Source organism: Choloepus didactylus, chromosome 14, assembly GCF_015220235.1.
Source record: "Choloepus didactylus isolate mChoDid1 chromosome 14, mChoDid1.pri, whole genome shotgun sequence".
NCBI lineage: Eukaryota > Metazoa > Chordata > Mammalia > Pilosa > Megalonychidae > Choloepus > Choloepus didactylus.
The window spans coordinates 95437950-95460565 of NC_051320.1; the positions used below are offsets into that span (position 1 = coordinate 95437950).

At 44.6% G+C, this 22616-nt stretch overlaps 1 protein-coding gene and 1 non-coding gene across 5 annotated transcripts in view; both read right to left on the bottom strand.

Annotated features, from left to right (window-relative positions):
- AGO2 (argonaute RISC catalytic component 2) overlaps positions 1–22616 on the bottom strand; it is a 130405-nt gene that overhangs the window by 75694 nt on the left and 32095 nt on the right. The window lies entirely within an intron of this gene.
- LOC119509715 lies at positions 5946–6099 on the bottom strand. The gene has a single exon (XR_005211773.1). It is a non-coding gene; the product is annotated as a small nucleolar RNA SNORA62/SNORA6 family (small nucleolar RNA).

Sequence of the window (22616 nt, forward strand, 5' to 3'; positions counted from 1 at the left end):
AATAAATCCTTATCAGATATGTGGTTTCCAAATATTTTCTCCCATTGTGTAGGCTGTCAGTTTACTTTTGTGATAAAGTCCTCTGAGGCACAAAAGTTTTTACTTTTGATGAGGTCTCATTTATCTATTTTTTCTTTTGTTGTTTGTGCTTTGGGTGTAAAGTCTAAGAAAGCACTGCCTAGCACAAGGTCCTGAAATGCTTCCCTACTTTTTCTTCTTGGAGTTTGAAAGTTCTGGCTCTTACATTTAGGTCTCTGACCCATTTTTAATTGATTTTTCTACACGGTATGTGGTAGGGTTCCACCATCTTTCTTTTGCAAATGGACACCCAAGTTTTCCCGGCACCATTTGTTGAAGAGACTATTCTTTCCTACTGAGTGGTCTTTGCCCCGTTGTCAAAAATCAGTTGGCCATAAACGTAAGGACTGATTTCTGAGCTCTCAATCCTATTCCATTGGTCCATATGTCTGTCCTTGTGCCAGTACCATGCTGTTTTGATTACTGTGGCTTTGTAACAAGTCTTAAGACTAGAAAGTGTGAGTACGCCAAATTCATCATTCTTTTTCAAGATGGCTTCGGCTATTTGGGCCACTCACCCATATAAATTTGACTACTGACTCTTCCATTTCTGCAAAGAAGGTTGTTAGAATTTTGATTGGGATTGCATTGACTCTGTAAATCACTTTGGGTAGAATTGACACCTTAACAGTATTTAGTCACCTGATCAATAATAATGGACTATCTTTCCATTTAATTAGATCTTTGATTTCTTTTAGCAATGTTTTCTAGTTTTCTGTGTAAAAGTCCTTTACATCCTTGGTTAGATTTATTACTAGATATCTGAGTCCCTTAGTTGCTATTACAAATGGAATTTTTCATCTGATTTCTTCTTCTGATTGCTCATTACTATCGTATAGAAACACTACTGATTTTTGCATGTTGATTGTGTACCCTGCCACTTTGCTGAATTCATTTATTAGCTCTAGGGGCTTTGTTGTGGGTTTTTTTTTCAGGATTTTCTGTATATTAGATCATTTCATCAGCAAACGGGAAGTTTTAATTTTTGTTTCAAATTTGGATGCATTTTATTTCTTTTTCTTGTCTAAATGCTCTGGCTAGAACTTTCAGGACAATGTGAAATAACAGTGGTGACGGTGGGCATCCTTGTCTTTTTCCTGATCTTATCTTAGAGGGAAAGCTGTCAGTCTTTCACCATCAAGTATGATGTTAGCTATGGGTTTTTCATATTTATCCTTCATCATGTTGAGAAGGTTCCCTTCCCTTCCTAGTTTTCTAAGTGTTTTTATCAAGAAGGGTGCTGTTTTTTGTCATACGCCTTTTCTGCACCAATCAAGATGACCATCTACTTTTTTCCTTCATTCTGTTAATGTGGTGTATTACATTAATTGATTTTCTTAAGTTGAACCACCCTTGCATACCTGGGATAAATCCCACTTAATCATGGCATATAATTATTTTAGTGTGTGCTGTGGGATTCAGTTTCCTAGTATTTTGTTGAGAATTTTTGCATCCATATTCACTAGAAAGAATGGTCTGTAATTTTCTTTTCTTGTAGCATCTTTGTCTGGCTTTGGTATTAGGGTGATACAGGCTTCACAGAATGAGTTAGGCAGTGTTCCCTCCTCTTCAATTTTTTTGGAAGAGTTTGAGCAGGATTGATATTAATTCTTCTTGGAATGACTGCTAGAATTCACCTGTGAAGCCATCTGGTCCTGGGCTTTTCTTTGTTAACAGGTTTTTGATGCCTGATTCAATACCTTCACTTGTGATTGGTTTGCTGAGGTCTTCTATTTCTTCTAGAATCAGTGTAGGTTGTTTGTGCATTTCTAGGAAATTGTCCATTTCATCTAAGTTGTCTAATTTTTTGGCATACAGTTGTTCCTGGTATCATTTTATGATTTTTTTTTTTTTATTTCTGTGGGGTCAGTAGTAATGCCCCCCCCTCTCATTTTTTGATTTTATTTATTTGCATCTCCTCTCTTTTTTTTCTTTTTCAGTCTAGCTAAAGGTTTGTCGATTTTATTGATCTTCTTAAAGAACCAACTTTTGACTTTGTTGTTTTTATTGTTCTTCAATCTCAATTTCATTTAATACTGCTCTAATCTTTGTTATTTCTTTCTTTCTGCTTGATTTGGGATTTGTTTGCTGTTCTTTTTCTACTTCCTTCAGGTATGCAGTTAGCTCTTTGACTTTACCTCTTCCTTCTTAATGTAGGTGCTTAGGGCTATAAATTACCTTCTCAGCACTGCCTTTGCTGCATTCTATAAGTTTTGGTATGTTTTGCTCTTGCTTTCATTTGTCTCAAGATATTTACTGATTTCTCTTGCAGTTTCTTCTCTGACCCTCTGATTGTTTAGGAGAATATTGGTTAACCTCCATATATTTATGACTTTTCCAGTTCTCCGCCTGCTATTGATTTCCCGTTTCATCCCATTATGATCAGAGAAAGTACTTTGTATAATTTCAATCCTTTTAAATTTATTGAGACTTCTTTTGTGCCGAACATGTGGTCTATCCTTAAGAACGATCCATGAGCACTTGAGCAGGATGTAGAGCCTGCTGTTTTGGAGTGCAGGGATCTGCATGTCTGTTAGGTCTAGTTCGTTTATCAAATTATTTAAGTTTTCTGTTTCCTTGTTGATCCTCTGTACAGATGTTGTATTTATTAATGAGAGTGGTGTATTGAAGTCTCCAACAATTATTGTAGAGATGTCTATTTCTCCGTTTGGTGTTGCCAATGTTTGCCTCATGTATTCTGGGGCACCCTGTTTAGGTGCATAAATATTTATGATTGTTATTTCTTCTTGGTGGATTGCCCCTTTGTCTCTTATAACAGTTTTGCATTTAAGGCCTATTTTGTCTGGTATTAGTATAGCTACCCCAAGTCTTTTTTGGTTAGTGTTTGCCTGGAATATGTTTTTCCAGGCTTTCGCTTTCAACCTATTTGCATCCTTGGGTCTAAGATGAATCTTTACTGTAGACAGCATACAGATGGATCATATATTTTTTAATGCAACCATGTAATCTTTTGGCTTTTATATGGCTGTGCTGGCTTTGATGTATTATGTTCCCCAAAATGCCATGTTCTTTGATGCAGTCTTGTGGGGACAGATGTATTGGTGTTTCATTAGGTTGGAACCTATTGATTGAGTGTTTTCATGGAGATGTGCCTCAATCAACTGTGGGCAAGACCTTTGATTGGATAATTTCCATGGAGGTGTTACCCCACCCATTCAGGTGAGTCTTAATTAAATCACTGGAGCCATATAAAAGAGCTGACAAACAGAAGGAACTCAATGCAGGTGCAGCCAAGAGAGACATTTTGAAGATGGCCATTGAAAGTAGACTTCTGTACTCCAGAGAAACTAAGAGAACATCCCCAGATGCCTAGAGAGAAATATCCTGAGAGAAAGCCATTTTGAAACTCAGAGGAAGATGATGCCAGCCACGCGCCTTCCCAGAAAACAGAGGTGTTCCAGACACCATTGGCCATTCTTCTGTGAAGGTGCTCTGTTGTTCACACCTTAGGTTGGACACTTTCATGGCCTTAAGACTGTAACCTTGTAACCAAATAAAAATAAACCCCCTTTATAAAAGCCAATACATTTCTGGTGTTTTGCAAAACAGCAGCATTAGCAAACAGGAACAATGTCCTATCTTGCATCTGGCTCTCTACCTTTTTAGTTACCCTTACTGATATTCTTCATTTCCACACACTCCTCCAAGCCTGTCTCCTTTTTTTTCTTTTCAGCCTGCAGAACTACCTTTAGTACTCTGCTTCTGTTTTTCTGTGACTATTTTAAATTCCCTCTCATTTTTGAAGGACAGTTTTGCTGGATAAAGAATTCTTGGCTGGCAGTTTTTCTCTTTCAGTATCTTAAATATATCACACCACTGTCTTCCATGGTTTCTGACAAGAAATCAGCACTGAAGTCTTATTAAATCCCTTCTATGTGATGGATCACTTTTTTTCCTGCTGCTTTCAGAATTCTCTATCTTTGGCAGCTGATAGTCTGATTAGCATGTTTCTTGGATAGATCTATTTGGATTTATTCTGTTTGGAGTATGTTGTGCTTCTTCGATATGTGTGTTTATGTCTTTCAAAGAGTTGGGAAGTTTTCAGCCATTATTTCCTCAAATATTCTTTCTGCCCCCTTTTCCTTCTCTTCTGCTGGGAACCCAGGATGCATATGTTTGTGCACTTCATGCTGTCAATTACCTGACCCCTGCTCTAGTTTTTTCCTTCTTTCCTCTAACTGCTCCTTTTTCTGTTCAATTTTGGATGTCCTGTCTGCTAGGTTGATCTTTTCTTCTGCCTTCAAATCTGCTGCTCTATGCCTTTAGCATATTTTTAATCTCATCTGTTGTGCCTTTCATTCCCATTAGTTATTTTTTTTTGCATGCTTTCAAATTCTTTATTTTCATCGAGTGTCTTCTTAATATCCTTTATGTTTTTAGTCAAATTTTCCTTCATCTCCTTGAATTGGTTTAAGAGATTTGTTTGAACATCTTTGATTAGTTGTTCAAAATTCTGTATTTCCTCTTTTTAGTTTGTTCCTTTGAATAAATTGTAGGTCAGGAAGACCCCATATATTCCTGTTTCTAAGTACGGCTTATGGCTTGTAATTCTGTGAAGATAACTGGGCATCTGATTACCTTGACAAGATTATTCTGAAAGTTGGTTTCTCTCCCTTTGTCTAGGATTTTGTTGTTGGTTGGGTTTGTATTAAAGCTCTTCTTTGACCCTTGGTTTTCATCAATTATTTCTCAGTCAAAACAGCACCAGTGACCCACACTGGGAGTGTGTCACAGACCAGTTCCAAAGAGCCCTGAGGAGAGGGTCAGGAAGACACCAAAGTCTGTTTTTCAGATCCTCAAGTGTGTGCTTTCCTAGTTTGCTCAGAAGATTGTGCTCTTCACCAAGCAATATTTTGACAGCTCCCTGAAGGTGCACTTTCCTGGCCTGCCCAGCAGATGGTGCTTTTTGGCAACCTATTCCCCATAGCCCTATGAAGGCAGGGTATTTTTAAGCTCTCTGGCAGTTCTGCCTCTGAGGCAGGTTGAAACAATTGCCTGGGTGGCACCTGTCCAGGACAGCCTAAAGTAGAGGCGTCCAGCAGTCTAAGTGTGCTGGCTAATAGCTGGTTCAGTAATGGGCTGTGTCCCCCTCTGTTTTTGGTGAGGGGGGACACCAGGAGCCTTGGCTGCACAGTTACTCAGTTTTTCACTACAGTCTCTTCGTCTTGCTCTTCCCTGGATGTTGTTTAGTACTTCCCTGATCTCCGCAGCCCCAGAACAGTGGTTTCAGTTTCTGCCTGTCCATTAGTGATCTTAGGGAGAAGTGTGAGCCCTGTGTTTATTCCACCATCTTCCCAAAAGTCCAGATCTCTCCCTCATTTTTGAAAGAAAGTCTTGCCAGGTACAAAATTCTTGGTTGACAGTTGTTTTCTTTCAAAGAAAACACTTTCTTTCAAAGAAGCACTTTAAGTATTTCAACCACTGCCTTCATGCCTCCATGGCTTCTGGTGAGAAAACAGCACTCAATCTCATTGGGACTCTTTCAGTATCTTAAATATATACATAACACATACATAACACATTGCTTTTCTCTTGCAGCTTCCAGAATTCTCTCCCTGTCCTTTCCATTTGAGAGTTTAATCAATATTTGACAGAGTGTATTTTTCTACATGTGTATCCTGTTTGGTGTTCTCTGGGCTTCTGGGTGTACATCTTCCCATCTTTTGTTATGGTTTGAAAGGTTTCTGTTATTGTTTCTTAGAATATTCCTTCTGCTTCTTTCTCTCTTTCTTCACCTTCTGGGACTCCTTGAATGTATATATTGTATGACTGATGGTGTCCCAGATAACTCTTAGGCTATTTTTGGTTGTTTGTTTTGTTTTGCTTTGTTTCATTTCGTTTTTTAAACTTGTGGCAAGGATTACTACCAAACTCCACTCCTTGGGCCAGAGACCCTTGTGGTGTTACTGAAAAACATGCCCTTTGTGTGCCACACTGCCTACCCTTGAGAGTTCATTGGCCAGCCAGGGGCCTCAGCAACAAGCTCCAACAATGTGCAAGGGAAGGCCCAGCTGTTTCTAGGGCACTCATTGAAAAGCTCCAGTCTAGGTCATAAAGTTACCTTGTTGCATGGGATGGCAATGTCCATACAGCGCAGAGAGGAACCTGTGGGAGGCTGGCAGTCAGCCCCAGGATCAGTCGCTACCAGAAGACACAACTCCCAGAAGACTGCCTGAATCTGGTAAGGACAGTTCCAGGAGTGAAATGCCTGGCAACAGAAGCAGCTCCAGTGGTAGCAGGAGACGTCCACACAGCCTACTGGCTGGTTCCTGGAGGATATGACACTGGCAGCAGTAGGGTGTTCAAAGGCAGAAGCTTCTCCCGGGTCTGCTTCAGGTCTATGATGTAGATGCCATCGCTTTTCCTCTTGTAGATGCACTGCTCCTTTTGGAAGTCAAGGTTGGTGCCACCTGAGTGGGTTCCTGCTGCAAGGAATTTGAGGACATCCTCCTCTTTCATCTGCAGAACATCAAGGGCTCTGGACATTGTTTACATTTCCCTTTCAGTTACAACAGGAACACAGGATAACGCTATATGGACCCTCTCTGGGTAGTGTGGGAAGGCGCATTTTTGAGCTTTTTTTAATAATTCTTTTTTCTTTCTGCATCTCAGCCTGACTCATTACAACTGTCTTATCTTCAAGTTTGCTGATTCCTTCCGCCAGCTCCAATTGTTGAAACCCTCCTGGGAATTTTTCATTTCAGTTATTGTGGTCTTCAGTAGTTCTGTCTGGTTCCTTTTGAAATTTCTATTTCTTTAAGATTCTCAAATTGCTCGTTCATTGTTTTCTTGGTATCCTCTAGTTCTTTCTCTGTATTTTCCTTCATCTCTCTGGCCATATTGAAGACCATTTTTTTTTTTTAAGACTTCGCCTGATATGTACACTGTCTGGTGTAATCCAGTGGTGTTTTCTGGATTTTTATCCTCTTCTTTTGGATGAGCCATCATTTCCTGTTTCTTTGTCTTGTGTTTTAGTTTGCTAATGCTGCAGAATGCAAAATACCAGAGATGGATAGGCTTTTATAAAATGGGGGTTTATTTCACTACACAGTTACAGTCTTAAGGCCACAAAGCATCCAAGGTAACACCTCAGCAATCGGGTACTTTCACCGGAGGATGGCCAATGGCGTCCAGAAAACCTCTGCTAGCTAGGAAGGCAGCTGGCATCTGCTCCAAAGCTCCGGCCTCAAAACGGCTTTCTCCCAGGACGTTCCTTTCTAGCAAGCTTGCTTCTCTTCAAAACATCACTCCCTGCTGCACTCTCTTTCTCCCCCCCCCCCAGTCAGCTCATTTATATAGCTCCACGGATAAGGGCCCACCCTAAATGGGCAGGGCCACGCCTCCATGAGAACATCTCATCAGAATCATTGCCCACAGCTGGGTGGGGCACATTCCAAGCAAATCCAACCATCACCAAAACGCCTGCCCCACACAAGACCACAAAGATAATGGCATTTGGGGGACACAATACACTCAAACTGGCACATCTTGTAATCTTTTGTTGTACACTGTACATTCTAAAATGTTAACTCTGGGATTTACTCCCTGAGACGTCTGTTTCTTGGTTTTGGAACCAGCTGGTGATGTGACACAGATTTTCTTGAGTGTCAGCCCTTCTTTCAGGAAGATCCACCTAAGGTGACCGCCAAGTGCAGGGTCCTCCCTCTTTCCTGCGCCTGTGTCTTGTCCTGGGCTTGTGCTTGCTCATTGCTTAGGAGTTCCGTTTACAGGAGTTTGAAGGCTCCTCTACGTCCCAAGAGACAGACCTTCTCCCTCCCTGGAAGGGTAAGCCTTTGCTCCAGGCCACCTGCCTCAATTGTTTCTTACACAGCTTTAACTGTCTCAAGCTGCTATTGCCAGGAAGGCAAATTCTGGGAAAGGGCGGGGAGGACACACAAGAGAGGAGCTCCCCAAGTCTTTCTCAGCCAGAACAAGGGCAAGGACCCAGGAAGGAGGTGAGACCAGCCTCAAACTACCCTGGGGAAGGGATGAGGCAGGGTCCAGAAGGGAACCAGGGGCTTCTTCCATGGCTCCCCAAAGCTGCACTTTCTTGACCTGCCCAGCAAAGGCAGCCCTTCGACTGTCCCCTGCAGCTCTGAGGAAGCTTCTCCACCACTCTGTCCAGGTGGGTTGGAACAATGGCCCCTCAGGACCCTAAGTCACTAATCAAAAGCCGCAATCCGTGGGCCTGTGCCCACTGCAGATTTGGGGAAGCAGGTTTTTATGTCCCTTCCTGGCAAGCCACACTAGGCAGCGAGGGTGGGGGCTGGGCGCCATAACCGCCACTGGAGAGAGCAATTTACTGCTGTTTACTGTAATTTACAGTATTCTACCGGACCTTGGACAGTTCCTGCCTGTTTAATTGTTGTTCTGTGAAGGGACTGATTCCTAGAGCTTCTACTCTGTGTCTTCCCACAATCCCTGTACAAGAGGGTTTTTGATGGGCTTTTCTGATTCAACCTGAAACCCTAACCATTATTTACATCACTCACTCTTTGAGAAATTGTGCCCAAAGCCACCTCTGTGATAGGTTAAAGAACAAAAAACAAAAAACAAAACAAAACAAAAAAATCTTTTCCTATAAACATTTTCAGAATAAACTTCCCCTCACAAGTTAAAAGCATCCTCTATGATCTACTGAACAGTATTAGAAATACGATAATACATGCAAAGCAGTAAAGAAATACTGGTTAAATGTAAATGTTTCCCAAAATGGCAGCTGTTATCACCACCATCATCACTTCTGGCTCTTTTAACATTGACCAGGGGCTCACTAAAAGAGCCCGCCAAGAATGTGTGATGTAAGCACTCAACAGAAACTCAGTGAATACATGAAAAATATCCTACATACACATTTCTCTGTATTCTTTAAGAAATATTCCCAGGAAAACACCAAAAAGGAACCACCTGTGCAACACTCACTGCTTGTCTCCTCTCTTAGCCCTCTCAGTTTTGTTTTTATCCCATTCCTTTTTGGTACCCCCCATCCACTAGGATGCAGGCACCATGAGGAAGAGGATTAAGTCCGTTTTTAAAGAACTATTGAATGAATGGATGGACGAGTAGAAGAATATCTTACTGACACGCTCCTTGCAGAAACACATCTATTGGTTTATAACTAAATGCCATGCCTTTTTAGGGCAAAAACCAGAGGCATCTGCTCGAAGACAATTACTGTGCACCTTTTGCAAACAGTCTGCACAGTTTCAGCTAAAGCAACCGGCATTTATCAGGCATCTTCCATGTTCTAGGCACAAGACATGCGGCGTCAGGCACACTCCCCTCTGTCTCACACCCACCCCAAGGAGCCTGTGCCACCTTCACTTACAGGGGAGGAGCGAGGGGCTGCCCCCACCGCACACACAGCAGTCAACGGGCTTGGATTCAGATTCCCAGCTGCCCAATACCAAAGTGTTTTCCAACCGACCCCTCTGCTGATATGTCCATCAAATCACCCAATCTCCCTTAAAAAAGAATCCACACGACATTTCTCTCATACTTCAGGAGAGAATCTTTTTTTTTCCAAAGAACCTAAATCCATTTTTTATCACCCAAAACAAACAAGAAGTAACCTACCACTCTCCCACACCCTGTCCCCCTTAAGCAGCTAGGAAATTCAAAACTCAATTTAATGTTCTTTTAGTCAACAGAACCATCCTAGGTTCCTAGAACATCTCTCAATACTTACATAAAATATTTTATTTCCCTTTTTAATGTGTGCATTAGGATTTTAAGCTCCCACAGTAATTTTAAAAGTAATGCCCACCACTAAAACAGCAGGTACTGTGCAAAATACCTTCACAGATATTATTTCATTTAATCTTTAAAATGGTTAAGGAGAACACGACCCCCATTTTACGGATGGGAAGCTGGGGTGTCCGTGTGCTGACGTTACCAGTTGGCAAAGCCGGGCTCTAACGCAGGTCTCATGGCGGCCAGAGCACGTGAGCTCTGCCACCGCGCCAAGCTGCCTCAAAGCCTTTCAGGAAGCAGCCGTGTTTCAACTGGACAAATGAGAAAAAGAGCCCTGGCAACTACCAAGACAGAGGAAGCCCTCCTCGCGGAGTCCCTGCAGCCAGCACCCCACACACGCCTCCGTCCGGCGAGCCCTCAGCCCGGCCCCGGCCCTGCTCCACCACAGCTCCTCAGGGAGGGGGTGGCACCGACAGGTCAGTCAGGCTCGAGAGAGCTCAGGGCAGCTGGGGGCACGTCAGCCAAGGGGACACCGAGAGCAGGAAGCAAAATGAAGCAGCTCTCTGTAGATCTGAGGGGAAAAAAATAGGACGAGCTCCCTCTAACAGCTTATTACAAAGTAAGCTCCAGATGGGGGTTGCAAATAGACAATATTTTTAAATGAAAAAAAAAAATCCAAAGGAATATAAAAAGCATTAATAACCTTTTATAATTTGGGGGTGGGAGCATGCTTTCTTTCTTAGAACCAAAAAGCAAAGGCCACAAGACAGACCTGCCTTCATATGATCCTAAAACTTACCTGACTGCATGACAAACTCAGAAACCTACAAATACAAGCCTTAATATAGAGTATATATAAATTAATGAGATTAAAAACTCCAACAGGAAATGGGAAAACATATGAACAAACAGTGCTTATAAAAAACATTGATGGCCAAAAAACATGAAAGCATATTCAGCCTTTAGTCAAAAAAATACAGGTTGAAATTGTAAATAATTTTTCCCTGTGTGTCATTAATAAGAGCACGATAAAATGAGCACTCATGCATATGAATGGCTATGTTGTCTGCTTTCGGAAGCCTTAAGTTACAGACCTCTACACACAAGATCATTTGCCACAGTTTACTTTAACTAGAGAAGCCCGGCAATGATTTAAATGCCCATAAGTAAAGAACTGCTTAAATAAACCGTGACAATGATTTAATGACACTGTGTGTCTACACTTACTACAAAGAAAGATGTACATATTACATACATTGTTAAGTGAGAGAAAGAAAGTTTCCAAATGACTCCCATCTGTTCGGTGCTGACACACTCCTTCATCTGGTGACATGCTGCACGGAGCTTGCAGGCAAGGACAGAAAACAAAACACCAGCAGCATTTCTCCCGGAGCAGGCAGCCTTCCCTGCTCCCCTTCAAGCATCTGTGTTTCATATTAGGCATGTTACGTCTACTGTTAGAAAAATAAAAAGAACCTGCAAGTGCAAATATGAACAAATGTCAAAGTTGCTCTATTCTGGGGAAGGACAAATGAGAGCTGGATATGTAATATCTCTCTATCTCTAAGTCTGACATTTTCCGAAGTTAAAGAAAATAGAATGATGTAAGGCGTTAGCTTGGGGTAGTCATTACCCCATTTAACAGACATCCAGAGATTTTTAAACTTGCCCACTTCAAGGTTCCCATTTTACATTTTACAGTTGAATAAACTGAGGTTAACGGGCAGCGGGCAACCAGCATAGCAGAGGCACCCCTTGCCCGTCTGCCTGCACAGAGCTCAGGTGGCATTTTGATTGCCACCTGCTAACCGCAGCCACTCAGCCCTGTCCTAGAAGAACTGCCCTGTGCCTGCTAGTACCTGGGGACCTGAGGGCACCCACCTGGCCAGGGCAGGATGGACACCAGGGGGCCTGGCTCCCCAGTTCACCAAGCTCTCTTCGCACTGTGGCTGGAGAACACGTTATTTGAAATAGAAGACCAGAGCCACATTTGGGGTTTTACATCACAATTAAAGGGTGTGTATGCTGGAATGGTATAAATGGAAAAAATTACCAGAAGAGCCATCCTCTGATGACACCGAGGGAGGGATCTCTGGGCCCACATGCAGCAGCCCTACCCAGGTGGGGAATCCCCCTGCTGCGGTTACAGGGTGCAATCATTGTATGAGGTGGCAAGAAAACCGCTTCATTCACATGCACGTTTCCCAGCAAGCACGGGCTGCGGCTCCCGCGAGGACGCCCTCCCAGCCCCACTGCCCTGGGCAGGAGCCACGCTTGCCCCAGGCAGGAAGTCTCCAGGGGCTCGTCCAGAGCCACCGACCGGCTCCTTTCCTTCCTTCCCCTTCCCTCCTCCCTCCCTTCCTTCCTAAATGGAAAAGAATGTAACATTGAGAGCACATTTCACCTGCTAAGGGCGAGTACCACTGAGTAAACTCTCACTTGTGTCAAACTGGTAAACGCGTAAGCAAGAAGTGGGTGTGCTGAAAAATGAATTTCTCATTATGTGGAGTGGTCTAAAAGTGAGTGGGGGGCACATGGGGGCTGCCGACCTGTCTCCCTGACACCATCGGGGCTCTTTCCCCAGGACTAACTCTTGACTTAATTCAGGGATGGAGGAAGAACGAATTAACACCCAGGTATTTCTAGCTAATGAAATTCTGCTTAAACCTGATCTATCACTATTCACTTGGGAGACCTAATTGATTTTAAGGGAAAGGAATCAGAAAGAAAAAATGACATTGAGAAGGAAAAACTGCAATTTTGGTTGCGTTTCACAGGGCTACTAAGTAAAGCCTTAACCTTTTGCCTGTCTCGAAGAGAATAAACGGTTATTTTTCCCAGCTAGACAGTGAAACCCACCAACATCACCCCCTCAGTTGCGAAACACACAGCCCGTTACACTCAGAACCAGGCGTGGCATCATCCGCTGGCCTGGGAGAACTGGCCCACGGCTCTCTTCTCTGGACACCCCACCCACCACTGAGCGATTTACTCTAACTTATTCGTTTTTCTACAAGGAAGGAGGCAAAGAAGGAAAGGACAGCAGGAAGGGGCCATGGTATACCCCTAAGCAGCTCAGCCACCGAAAAGATGTGGCCACATAGGTGGAAAGTGCAGGCAGACAGTTTTGTTTCCATGACCCTGATGGCAAGAGGCTCAAACCACAAGAAAGAGTACATCCCAACACTGGAAAAACAGAACAGGATCCGGAGTTTTGCAGCGTGACATTCTAGCATGGTTTACGCTAATCGACTGTCAAACCTTGAAGGAACACTTCGAACACTGCTTAAATCTCTCCCTCTTTAACCTAAATTTTTTTTTTTATAATTTTACTCAGTCTCCCACCCTGCCTTGATGTTAAGTTTTCTCTGGAAAGCACCTCCATCTCTGCCTTCTAAGGAGCAGGCCCACTGTGAGCTAGAAAGACATCGATTTGTGTGTTACCACTGCGCATTCCCTGCACGCAGCCACACTGTGTGCTCCATCCATCCTCTTGCTTCACCCAGGCATCCGTGCACTGAGCTCCTAAACACAGAGACACACCCCTTTTCTCTGCCCGTTTCCTCCTCTGGAGACTGGAGCTACAACTTCATTTTGTGGGGAGAAATCATTAACATAGTGTAGCTGTCCAGTGGACATCATCTCTTCCAAAAACCCTTCAGTGCTGGAGACATCCAAAGCCTCCGTCACCTTTTGGCAGGAAAACCTTTCACACTCGGTGCCCAATTGCGACAGGGGATCCCACAACCCAGCCCTCCTGCTCACACTTCCCACCGCGCTCCTGCTCGGCGGCTAGAGGAAAGCAACAATACACCACTGTCTCCAATCGTACCTCCCCTTCTCGTTGTTTCTACCACCTGTGCCACTTCTAGGAGCAGAGTCTGTGCTACCTTGTATCTTAGTGGCTTGTGGGCAGGACTGTCTGTCCTCCTACAAGATTCTGAGCCCACTGAAGACAGAAGGGCTTACTCAGCTCCCCCAGCTCCCTGCACAGTGCTGGAATCTGCAGGTCACAAGTGCTCCACCAACAGCAGAGACTGCACCAGACAGAGGGGAGGTTAACTGAACACCCACCAAGTAACAGGTGTGTCATTCATTCACTTATCCAGTATTAAGAATCCTGTAAAGTGGCATAATGAAGTGTCTCCATTTTATAGATGAAATGGTGGAGATAAATTAACCATTAGGGTCATGCCATTAGAAAGTACACATGCTGATGTGAAACCAAGTCTGCTGGGCTCTGAGGGCTCAGCATCTTCAGTGGCAATGAGGACAGTTCTGCCACTGGCACAGGGAACAGGGAGGCTCTGCAGCCAGAGCTGAGAATGGGGGGTGGGGGTAGGAGGTGGAGGCAAATCTCCCCTGAGAATCTGTAGCTACAGGGTACCATATTCACAGGATTGGGTTTGGAATTTACACTGCCTATAGGGCCCAGGCAACTCCCCAGCTGAGAAATTTAACACACACATAAAAAGTCCTACCAGGGGCTTAAGCTATTTCTTTAAGCGAGGTTAGGGTCAGGGTCAGGGTCAGGGTCAGGGTTGGTGGTGTGCGTGCACAAACATTCCATACATCATTCTTGGTATTATTCAATTAAATGTCTGCAAATCAAGGCACTCTCATGATTTGAAAACAAAACCAAATAAACAAAACAGACAAAAGGTACCTAGCAAATCAGGATAGGAAGGATTTCTTTCCAATTTGATAGAGGGCAGCTAACAAAACCTTCTGAAAATATCAGTCCCATTGGTGAAACAGTCAGAGAATTTCTTTTAAGGTCAGAACCAAACAACAATGCTCTATATCACCACTTTACCAGAGATGTTAGCAAGTGCAGTAAGAAAAAAAAAAGGAATAAGCAGCATGACTGGAAATGAAGGCAAAAAATACCGCTATGCATATGACACGAGCATCTACATATATAAAAAGAGAGGACCCAGAGGCAACAGCCTCCCCAAGAACATCATCCAGCTGCAGCCCCCTTCCCCATAATGTCAACACCCCTCCTCAATACAAACAAGTCAGGGTGGTCACTGCCCAGATATCCCTGAAGACTGAGACAGTGATCAAATGAGAGGGAGGGGTAGAACAGACAAGATTTAACAAAGGATTACGAATACTAGAATGGTCTCCTTGTAAAATTGACTTTGTTAATCAGTAGTTGCTCACATTTGGAAATACTATAGATTTTTTTGTGTTTTGGTCTTGATTTCAGCAGGCATGCTGGACTGTTTTTAGTTTTAACTGTGCCTGTGGATTCCTCCCCCCTCCTCTCTCTAACATTTTTTAATGTTAAAAGGAAATAACTGAAATTGTGGAACTGTAACCCATAACATTCTTTTAAATTTGCTCTATAACTACTTGTTAAATCAGACTTTGAAAGTTATCACTTTTCTATATTCATGTTATATCTCACAATAAAAAAAAAGTTTAAAAAGAGAGAGAGAGAAAGGAATCCACAGACACGGTTAAATCTAAAGAGTCCAACATGCTGGCTGAAAACAAGACCAAAACATACAAAAAAACCTATCAAATTTCCAAATGTGAACAACCACTAATTAACAAAGTCAATTTTACAAATGACAAAAACTGTAAGGTATATAAAAGGACACGTATGAAATAGACCTGAAAGGTATTTCAGGTAATCAGTCTCACCCTGGCAACAGCCTCTGCTATCTGGCCTTGTGTTAACACAAGGGGGCTTTAAAGACCCAAAAAGTGTTCATTCGGTCAGAGAAAAGTGGAATTAAGTTCTGTGTGGATATTTCACGTTAGAATTCCAAGAAAAGGTGCAATAACATTTGCTTAACTACAGAAGTCTATCCCCCAATAACAGCTTCCAGTTATTATTGTAAATCTACGTACCAGACACCTAGACAGGCCCCTTACGTTTCCTGTAGCACTGACAACACCGCTGTAAGAGAGGTATTATTGCCATTCTGCAGAAGGATAAGCTGAGACTCAGAAAGGTTAAGCCGGTGGGGAGAGCTGGGGCTGTGACTCCAGCTTTTTTGGTTCCAAAGTCTGACTCTCCCCCTGATGCTACGCTGCCCCCTCCCACAGCCCCCAACTACATTAGGATGGCTTTGTTCAATACTGGTTCAGCCCGGTTTGGAAGGGGAATGTGTTTACCGGTTGCTGTAATCTGTGCTTTAGTGTGGCTGGAAGCGCTCACGCTGAGTCAGCCTTTCCCACACATTGTCACAAAAGGGAAGCAGACATATTTGATGACCATCTTGAACAACAATGAATTACGAGACTGTTTCTTAAACAGAGTTAGTTCTTCATGTTGGTCCTAATCCACTTTGTTGTAAGGACAATACTAAAAATCCCCGAATTCTTTGACATGCCTTCCATTCAGAGGTGGGGTCTGTGTCCCCTTCCCTTGAACCCGGGGGGGTTTGTGAGTGCTTTGTCTAATAGAGCAGGGTGGAGGTGATGATATGGGACTCCTGCGGCTGGGTCACCAGAGGCCTTGCAGCTTACACCTCCTTCTCTAGAAATGCTGCATCTGCAGACACCTCCTCTGGGAAGCCTGCTGCCATGATGCAAGGAAGCCCAAGCCCCACGGGGAGGCCACTGCAGGCCCGTCGGTCCAGCTGAGTGAGTCCTGGGGCTCCTCCAGCCCAGGGGCAGGGCAGGGGAGGAAGAGGCTGCCTGGTGACCCCATCCTCAGCCACCACTCGCCCCGGCTGGGATGTGACGCAGCAGCACAAGCCACCCCCACTGCACCCCACCCAAATCCCTGGCTGGCAGAACCCACGGGCATAATGAAATGGTTGTTGTCTCACAACACTAACTCTGGAGTGGTTTTTCACGCAGCAAGATAACTGGAACAAGCACCAGTTTTCTTATAGTGCCACACCAACCTGATTCTTGGCCAAAATTATGTCCCCTATTCAGACTATTTAGACATCCAACTGCTACTCAGCCCTGTGAGGCCATAAATCGTAACAGAAATGCATGTGGAGTTGAGAAACGACTGATGGGAAGTCTCGTGTCAGTCATGCTCCCGTTTAAGGAAATGGGGAAAATGGGAGTACAAATTAAGTGTTGTGCTCCCATCTGCACAGAGCCAGGTTTTCACAAGGGCCTCCCTCTGCAAAACAACTTAAGCCCGGGTGAAACGAACTCTTGACGCTCTGCCTGGAGGTTCACAGGAAGGGATGTCTCCAAGGGCAAACCAACAAACAAATTATATAAAATAAAAAATAAAATAAAATGTTGCAAAGCTCAGAGAAAATGGGATCCCCTGGGACAGCGACTGAGGCAACAATAAGCTGAACTGAGCCCCACATGAGACAATCCTACGCTGTCCCTGTCCATTCACCCTTCCACCCTCCCGGGACAACGGCTCTCCTGTTATTAGGGTGAACTGGGGTGTCCCAACAAGGGCCAAGCACCCACTTACAGGCTAGTTCCCACACTCAAAGACATCACCCGAGCGAGTTTTTCTGCTTTTTTCCAGCATAAATTCTCCCCTCTACTAGATCATTCTCAACAGCATACAAATATCTGGGAGGAGACCCCTCCTAAAACAAACAAAATAAGACATAGATGGAGAAAAGACCTTGCAAGACAGTAGAAGAGAGGAAAAAAAACAACAAATAAGCTACAAACCACCATGATTAGACAAACGACTTCAACCCAACAGTGCCCACCCAGAACAGGGTGGGGGGAGTCTTCAAAGTGCTAAGCGAAATAATTTTTAACCTATGTCTTTGCACTCAGAAGAACTCTCTCGCAAGAATGAAGATAAAGATGTTCTCCAGTAAATAGAAACACCCACCCCCTCCCGTCGCCATCACTGCCGCAGTCACCTCACCTGGCTGTGCAGCCTCAGGTGCTGTCCACCCATGGTCAAATCTCAGTCCAGCGTTTGACTCGCTGGCTCCAAGTCCTCCCCTCCTGTTCTCCCTGGCACTGACTCCAATCAGGCAGGGCCCCCGCTGAACCTCCTGGCAGTGTCACCAGGATGTCCACCTTACTAACCCCTTGTACCCCCGCTGTCCTCGTCTCCACCACAAGGCCCCTGCTCAGGCCAAAAACATCCCAAATGTTGGTGTGCTGGTTTGAATGTATTATGTCCCCCGGAAAAAGCCATATTCTTTGATGCAATCTTGTGGGGCAGACATATTAGTGGGGATTAAATTGGAATGTTTGGATTAGGTTGTTTGCATGGAAATGCGCCCCACCCAACTGTGGGTGACGACTGATGAGATATTTCCATGGAGGCGTGGCCCCATCCATTCAGGGTGGGCCTTGATCAGTGGAGCCATACAAATGGGCTGACAAACAGAAGGAACTCAGTGCAGCTGTGAGTGATGTTTTGAAGAGGAGCTACAGCCAAGAGGGACACTTTGAAGAAAGCACAGGAGCTGCAGATGAGAGACAGTTTGAAGACAGTTGAATGCAGACTCTTGCTCCAGAGAAGCTAAGAGAGGACAAACACCCCAAGTGCAACTAAGAGTGACATTTTTGAGGAACTGCAGCCTAGAGAGGAACGTCCTGGGAGAAAGCCATTTTGAAACCAGAACTTTGGAGCAGACACCAGCCACGTGCCTTCCCAGCTAACAGAGGTTTTCCCGACACCATGGGCCATCCTCCAGTGAAGGTACCCAATTGCTGATGTGTTACCTTGGACACTTTATGGCCCTAAGACTGTAACTGTGTAACCAAGTAAACCCCCTTTATAGAAGCCAATCCATCTCTGGTGTTTTGCATTCCGGCAGCATTAGCAAACGAACAGTCGGCGTGGCCCTCACAAGTCTGACCCTCTCATCTCACAGCTGACCGCGACTACATCGTACTCCCTTCACCAGGAGAATACCTTTAGGATGCGTCCAGAACCCATCAAGGTCACCAGTTCCACCGTTAACACTCTGGTCCGAGCCACCACCATGCTGGCCTGGAGAGCCCCCTGCCTCCTAACAGCTCCCCCACCTCTGCTCTACACAGCAGCCAGAGGGACTCGGATGAGGCAGCCGTCCAGCAGACGCCCCTCTGCTCCGGTTCAGCACAGCAAAGTTTTAGTTAGAAGGACACTGCAATTACTTTAAATTACAATCACTACATATTGTGAAGGAATCTTTTTAATGTTACTAAAACAGAGCACACATCGAATAGCAAACTATACCTTGGCGCTATTACAAAACAAAATAGAATGCTCCTTATACCAGGAGCATCTGAAAAAACTAAGTAAAATCAGCCTTAGCTTTGTTTTACAAGGCAAAATGTCCCTGCGTGACTGAGTAAGGCATCTGCAGCCAAGAACCGTGGCTTGCTCCAATTCAACTGCATGCAAATCCTGCTTTAATTCCTGTCACTTGGAATGAATACAACTCCCAGAGGGGATACTTAAAAGCAAATTTACCAAATGACAGAAACAGGAAAATTCCCCCCATTTGAACAACTAGATATTTGAAATATCATTTCTAAATGCTGGCATCCCGTGGAGGTACAGCTTTTTTTCTAGTCAGTATAATTAATTAAGAGTAAATTGTTGAAAACCAAGCAGATAAAATCCCCAGGACCGTTTGGCTTCTTTAATCAATTCCTTTCCAAAGAGATTCAAACTCACAATTTAAAATAAACAGCAGTGTGTTCCCAAGAATGGGGTCTGGGGAGCTGGAAAGAACACTGATCACCTGCAAGGATGTGGGGCAATGGACGATCCTGGGTGCAGGACTTGGGCTGCCATCTCTGAAATCATGGAATTTTCCTTCCCAAGCCAGGCTCCAGCTCCCACTGAACTTCAATTTATTTGGTATATGTAAGGCCTCCAGCAGGGGCTGGGGAAAGAGTTTGCTTCAGGACTTCCCCGAGAGTCCTCTGCTGCTGAGGATGCGAGGGCTAATAGCACGGGCTGCTCTGCTAAGCTACCAACTGCAGCTTTGAACAAGGGGTTCAGGGCTGGGTCTCGTGCATCCTGGTGCACCCCAAAAGGCATTGTCCTAGTTTGCTAATGCTGCCAGGATGCAAAACACCAGAAATGGATTGGCTTTTATAAAGGGGGTTTATTTGGTTACACAGTTACAGTATTAAGGCCATAAAGCGTCCAAGGTAAGGCATCAACAGTCAGGTACCTTCACTGGAGGATGTCCAATGGCGTCCGGAAAACCTCTGTTAGCTGGGAAGGCACGTGGCTGGCGTCTGCTCCAAAGTTCTGGTTTCAAATGGCTTTCTCCCAGGACGTTCCTCTCTAGGCTGCAGTTCCTCAAAAATGTCACTCTTAGTTGCTCTTGGGGTGTTTGTCCTCTCTTAGCTTCTCCGGAGCAAGAGTCTGCTTTCAATGGCCGTCTTCAAACTGTCTCTTATCTGCAGCTACTCTCTCAGGTCCTGTGTATTCTTTAAACTGTCCCTCTTGGCTCTAGCAAGCCTGCTCCTTCTGTCTGAGCTTATATAGTGCTCCAGTAAGCTAAACAAGGCCCATGCTGAATGAGCAGGGTCTCACCTCCATGGAAATTATCCAATCAGAGTTATCACCTACAGTTGGGTGGGTCACATCTCCATGGACACTGAACCAATAGGTTCCAACCCAATCCACATTAATACATCTGCCCCTACAAGAATGCATTAAAAAATATGGTTTTTGCTGGGGGACATAAATATACAAACCAGGACAGGCATCAAGGATTCAACCAACAGAAAACGCAACTTCAATGTAAAGGATGCTGGAAACTTCCAGCTCAATGCCGAGCTGAGTTTGGAGACCTGGGTTCATGACTACTCATGAAATGATCCAGGGCTTGCTTTCTCATTGAAGTAAAATTCACGTAACATAAAATTCACCATTTGAACCATTTTAATACATGCAATTCAGTGGCTTTTAGTACATCCACAATGCTGTGCAACTATGCTACTATTTAATTCTAGAACATTTAAATCACACATTCCCCTTGCCCCCCCCCCCCCCAGTTGCTAATCTGCTGCCTATCCCTGTGGATCTACCTCTCCCGGGCATTTCAAATGAATGGAATGGCACAATGCATGGTCCTTTGGGACCAGCTCACGTCCCTGAGCATCATATTTCCAAGGTTTCCAAGTGAGGACCTCACTCGGAACAGCCATGCGGCGGGGGCAGGTGCCTGCACCTAGGGCCCCAGTTAACCAGGAACTGGCCCACACTCTGCAGCTTTGCAGGTCACGAGATGACTCTGGGCTCAGCCGTGGGACTTGCCGTGGCCACCATCAGAGACCTGCAGAAGCACTGCGTGCTCCTGCTCGCTTGCTCTGGGACCCCTGCCCTGCAGAGCGTGACACTCCGGGTGGAGCCAAGCCGAGGCAGCCCACGCGTCCCTGGCAGGCAGGAGAACCCAGCCAAGAGGGCAAAGCAGCCGACTCGCCTGCATCTGGCCAGATGTTGAGTGAGTCACACAAACCAACCGCCCAGGAGGCTTGCGAGCAGTAATAAAGGTGGTTTCCAGCCACAGAGTGCTGGTGGTGGTGGTGGAGGGGGTGTTACAGAGCACTACCCAAATGATACAGTGACAAAGACACATTCTTAAAACTACCTGAGCAACTCGTGTGCTGTGCATTTTGGGAAAACTTAAAAGCACATTGGTCTCGGCTCTGTAGCAGCTTTCAAGAAGTTGAAAATTACACAGGCAAAAATATATAGGTATGCTGGAGGTAACAGCTAACTGTGTGTGGACCTGGTACAGATACTGATTCAAATAATTAGAAGTGCTTTAAAAAGCACTTTTGAGACAATTAAGGAATGACCGTTTATCTGAGATGGTATTACGATTCTGTTTTTAAAAAAAAAAAGAGTCCATCCTTATCTTTCAGAGACACACATTGAAGTATTTATGAATAAATGAAACAATATGTGGGATTTACTTCAAAATCATCCAGTCAGTAATGAAATAAAATTGGCCATGTATTAATAGCCAAAAAAGTAGAATCAACCACTGCCCATCAACTGGTGCATGGATAAACAAATTGTGGTCTAGCCATGTGGTGGAATAGCATTCAGTCATAAAAGGAATGAAGTGCCTTGAAAACAGGATGCTCAGTGAAAGAAGCCAGTCACAAAAGGACAAATACTGTATGATTCTGTTCACATGAAATACCCAGTATTGGCAAGTCCATAAAGACAGAGAATAGATTTGCAGTTGCCAGAGGCTGGGGGTTTGGGGGAGAGGGAGTGACAGCTAAGGGGTACAGTGCTTCTTTTTGGGGTGATAAACTGCTCTAAATTAATTGTGGTGGTGGTTGCACAATTCTATGAATATACTAAAACCCACCAAATTGTACACTCTGAATAGCTGAATTGAGTAATATGTTAATTATAGTTCAATAAAGCCGTTATAAAAAAAAAAAAAGGCTGGCCATGGATTGATAATTCTTGAAGCTGGGATCATTAGACTGTCTCTCCCTTTACAAATGCTTGAAATTTTACAGTATTTTTTAAAGCTTAAAAAGAGTTACAGCAAATGAGGGGATGCCCCCAGTGGAATGAGCCCAGGGAAGTTCTGAGCTGGGTGAAGACTGATGCGGAGATGGAAGAGCTGGGCTGGGGAAGCAGCATGCAATGTGGGTGAGGAAGGGGGCAGAGCGCCGCCCCTGCCGGGGTGCACAGCTGCAGCGCCTGCCACGCGGGTCTTCACCCAGGGCCCAGGCAACCCCGGAAGCTGCAGGAGCACTGGGCGCTGGGCCAGGCAGGAGCCTGCGACTTTCACCAGCGGGTCAAGAACCACAATGCATGAGAGTAAGGGATGCTCAGGCATATAGGATGATGGGGAGTTGAGGAGGAGCAACCTGCTGGAGGAAAAGCTGCAAACCTGCTGAGAAGCTTCGGAAGGAACCCAGCAGAGTGAGAA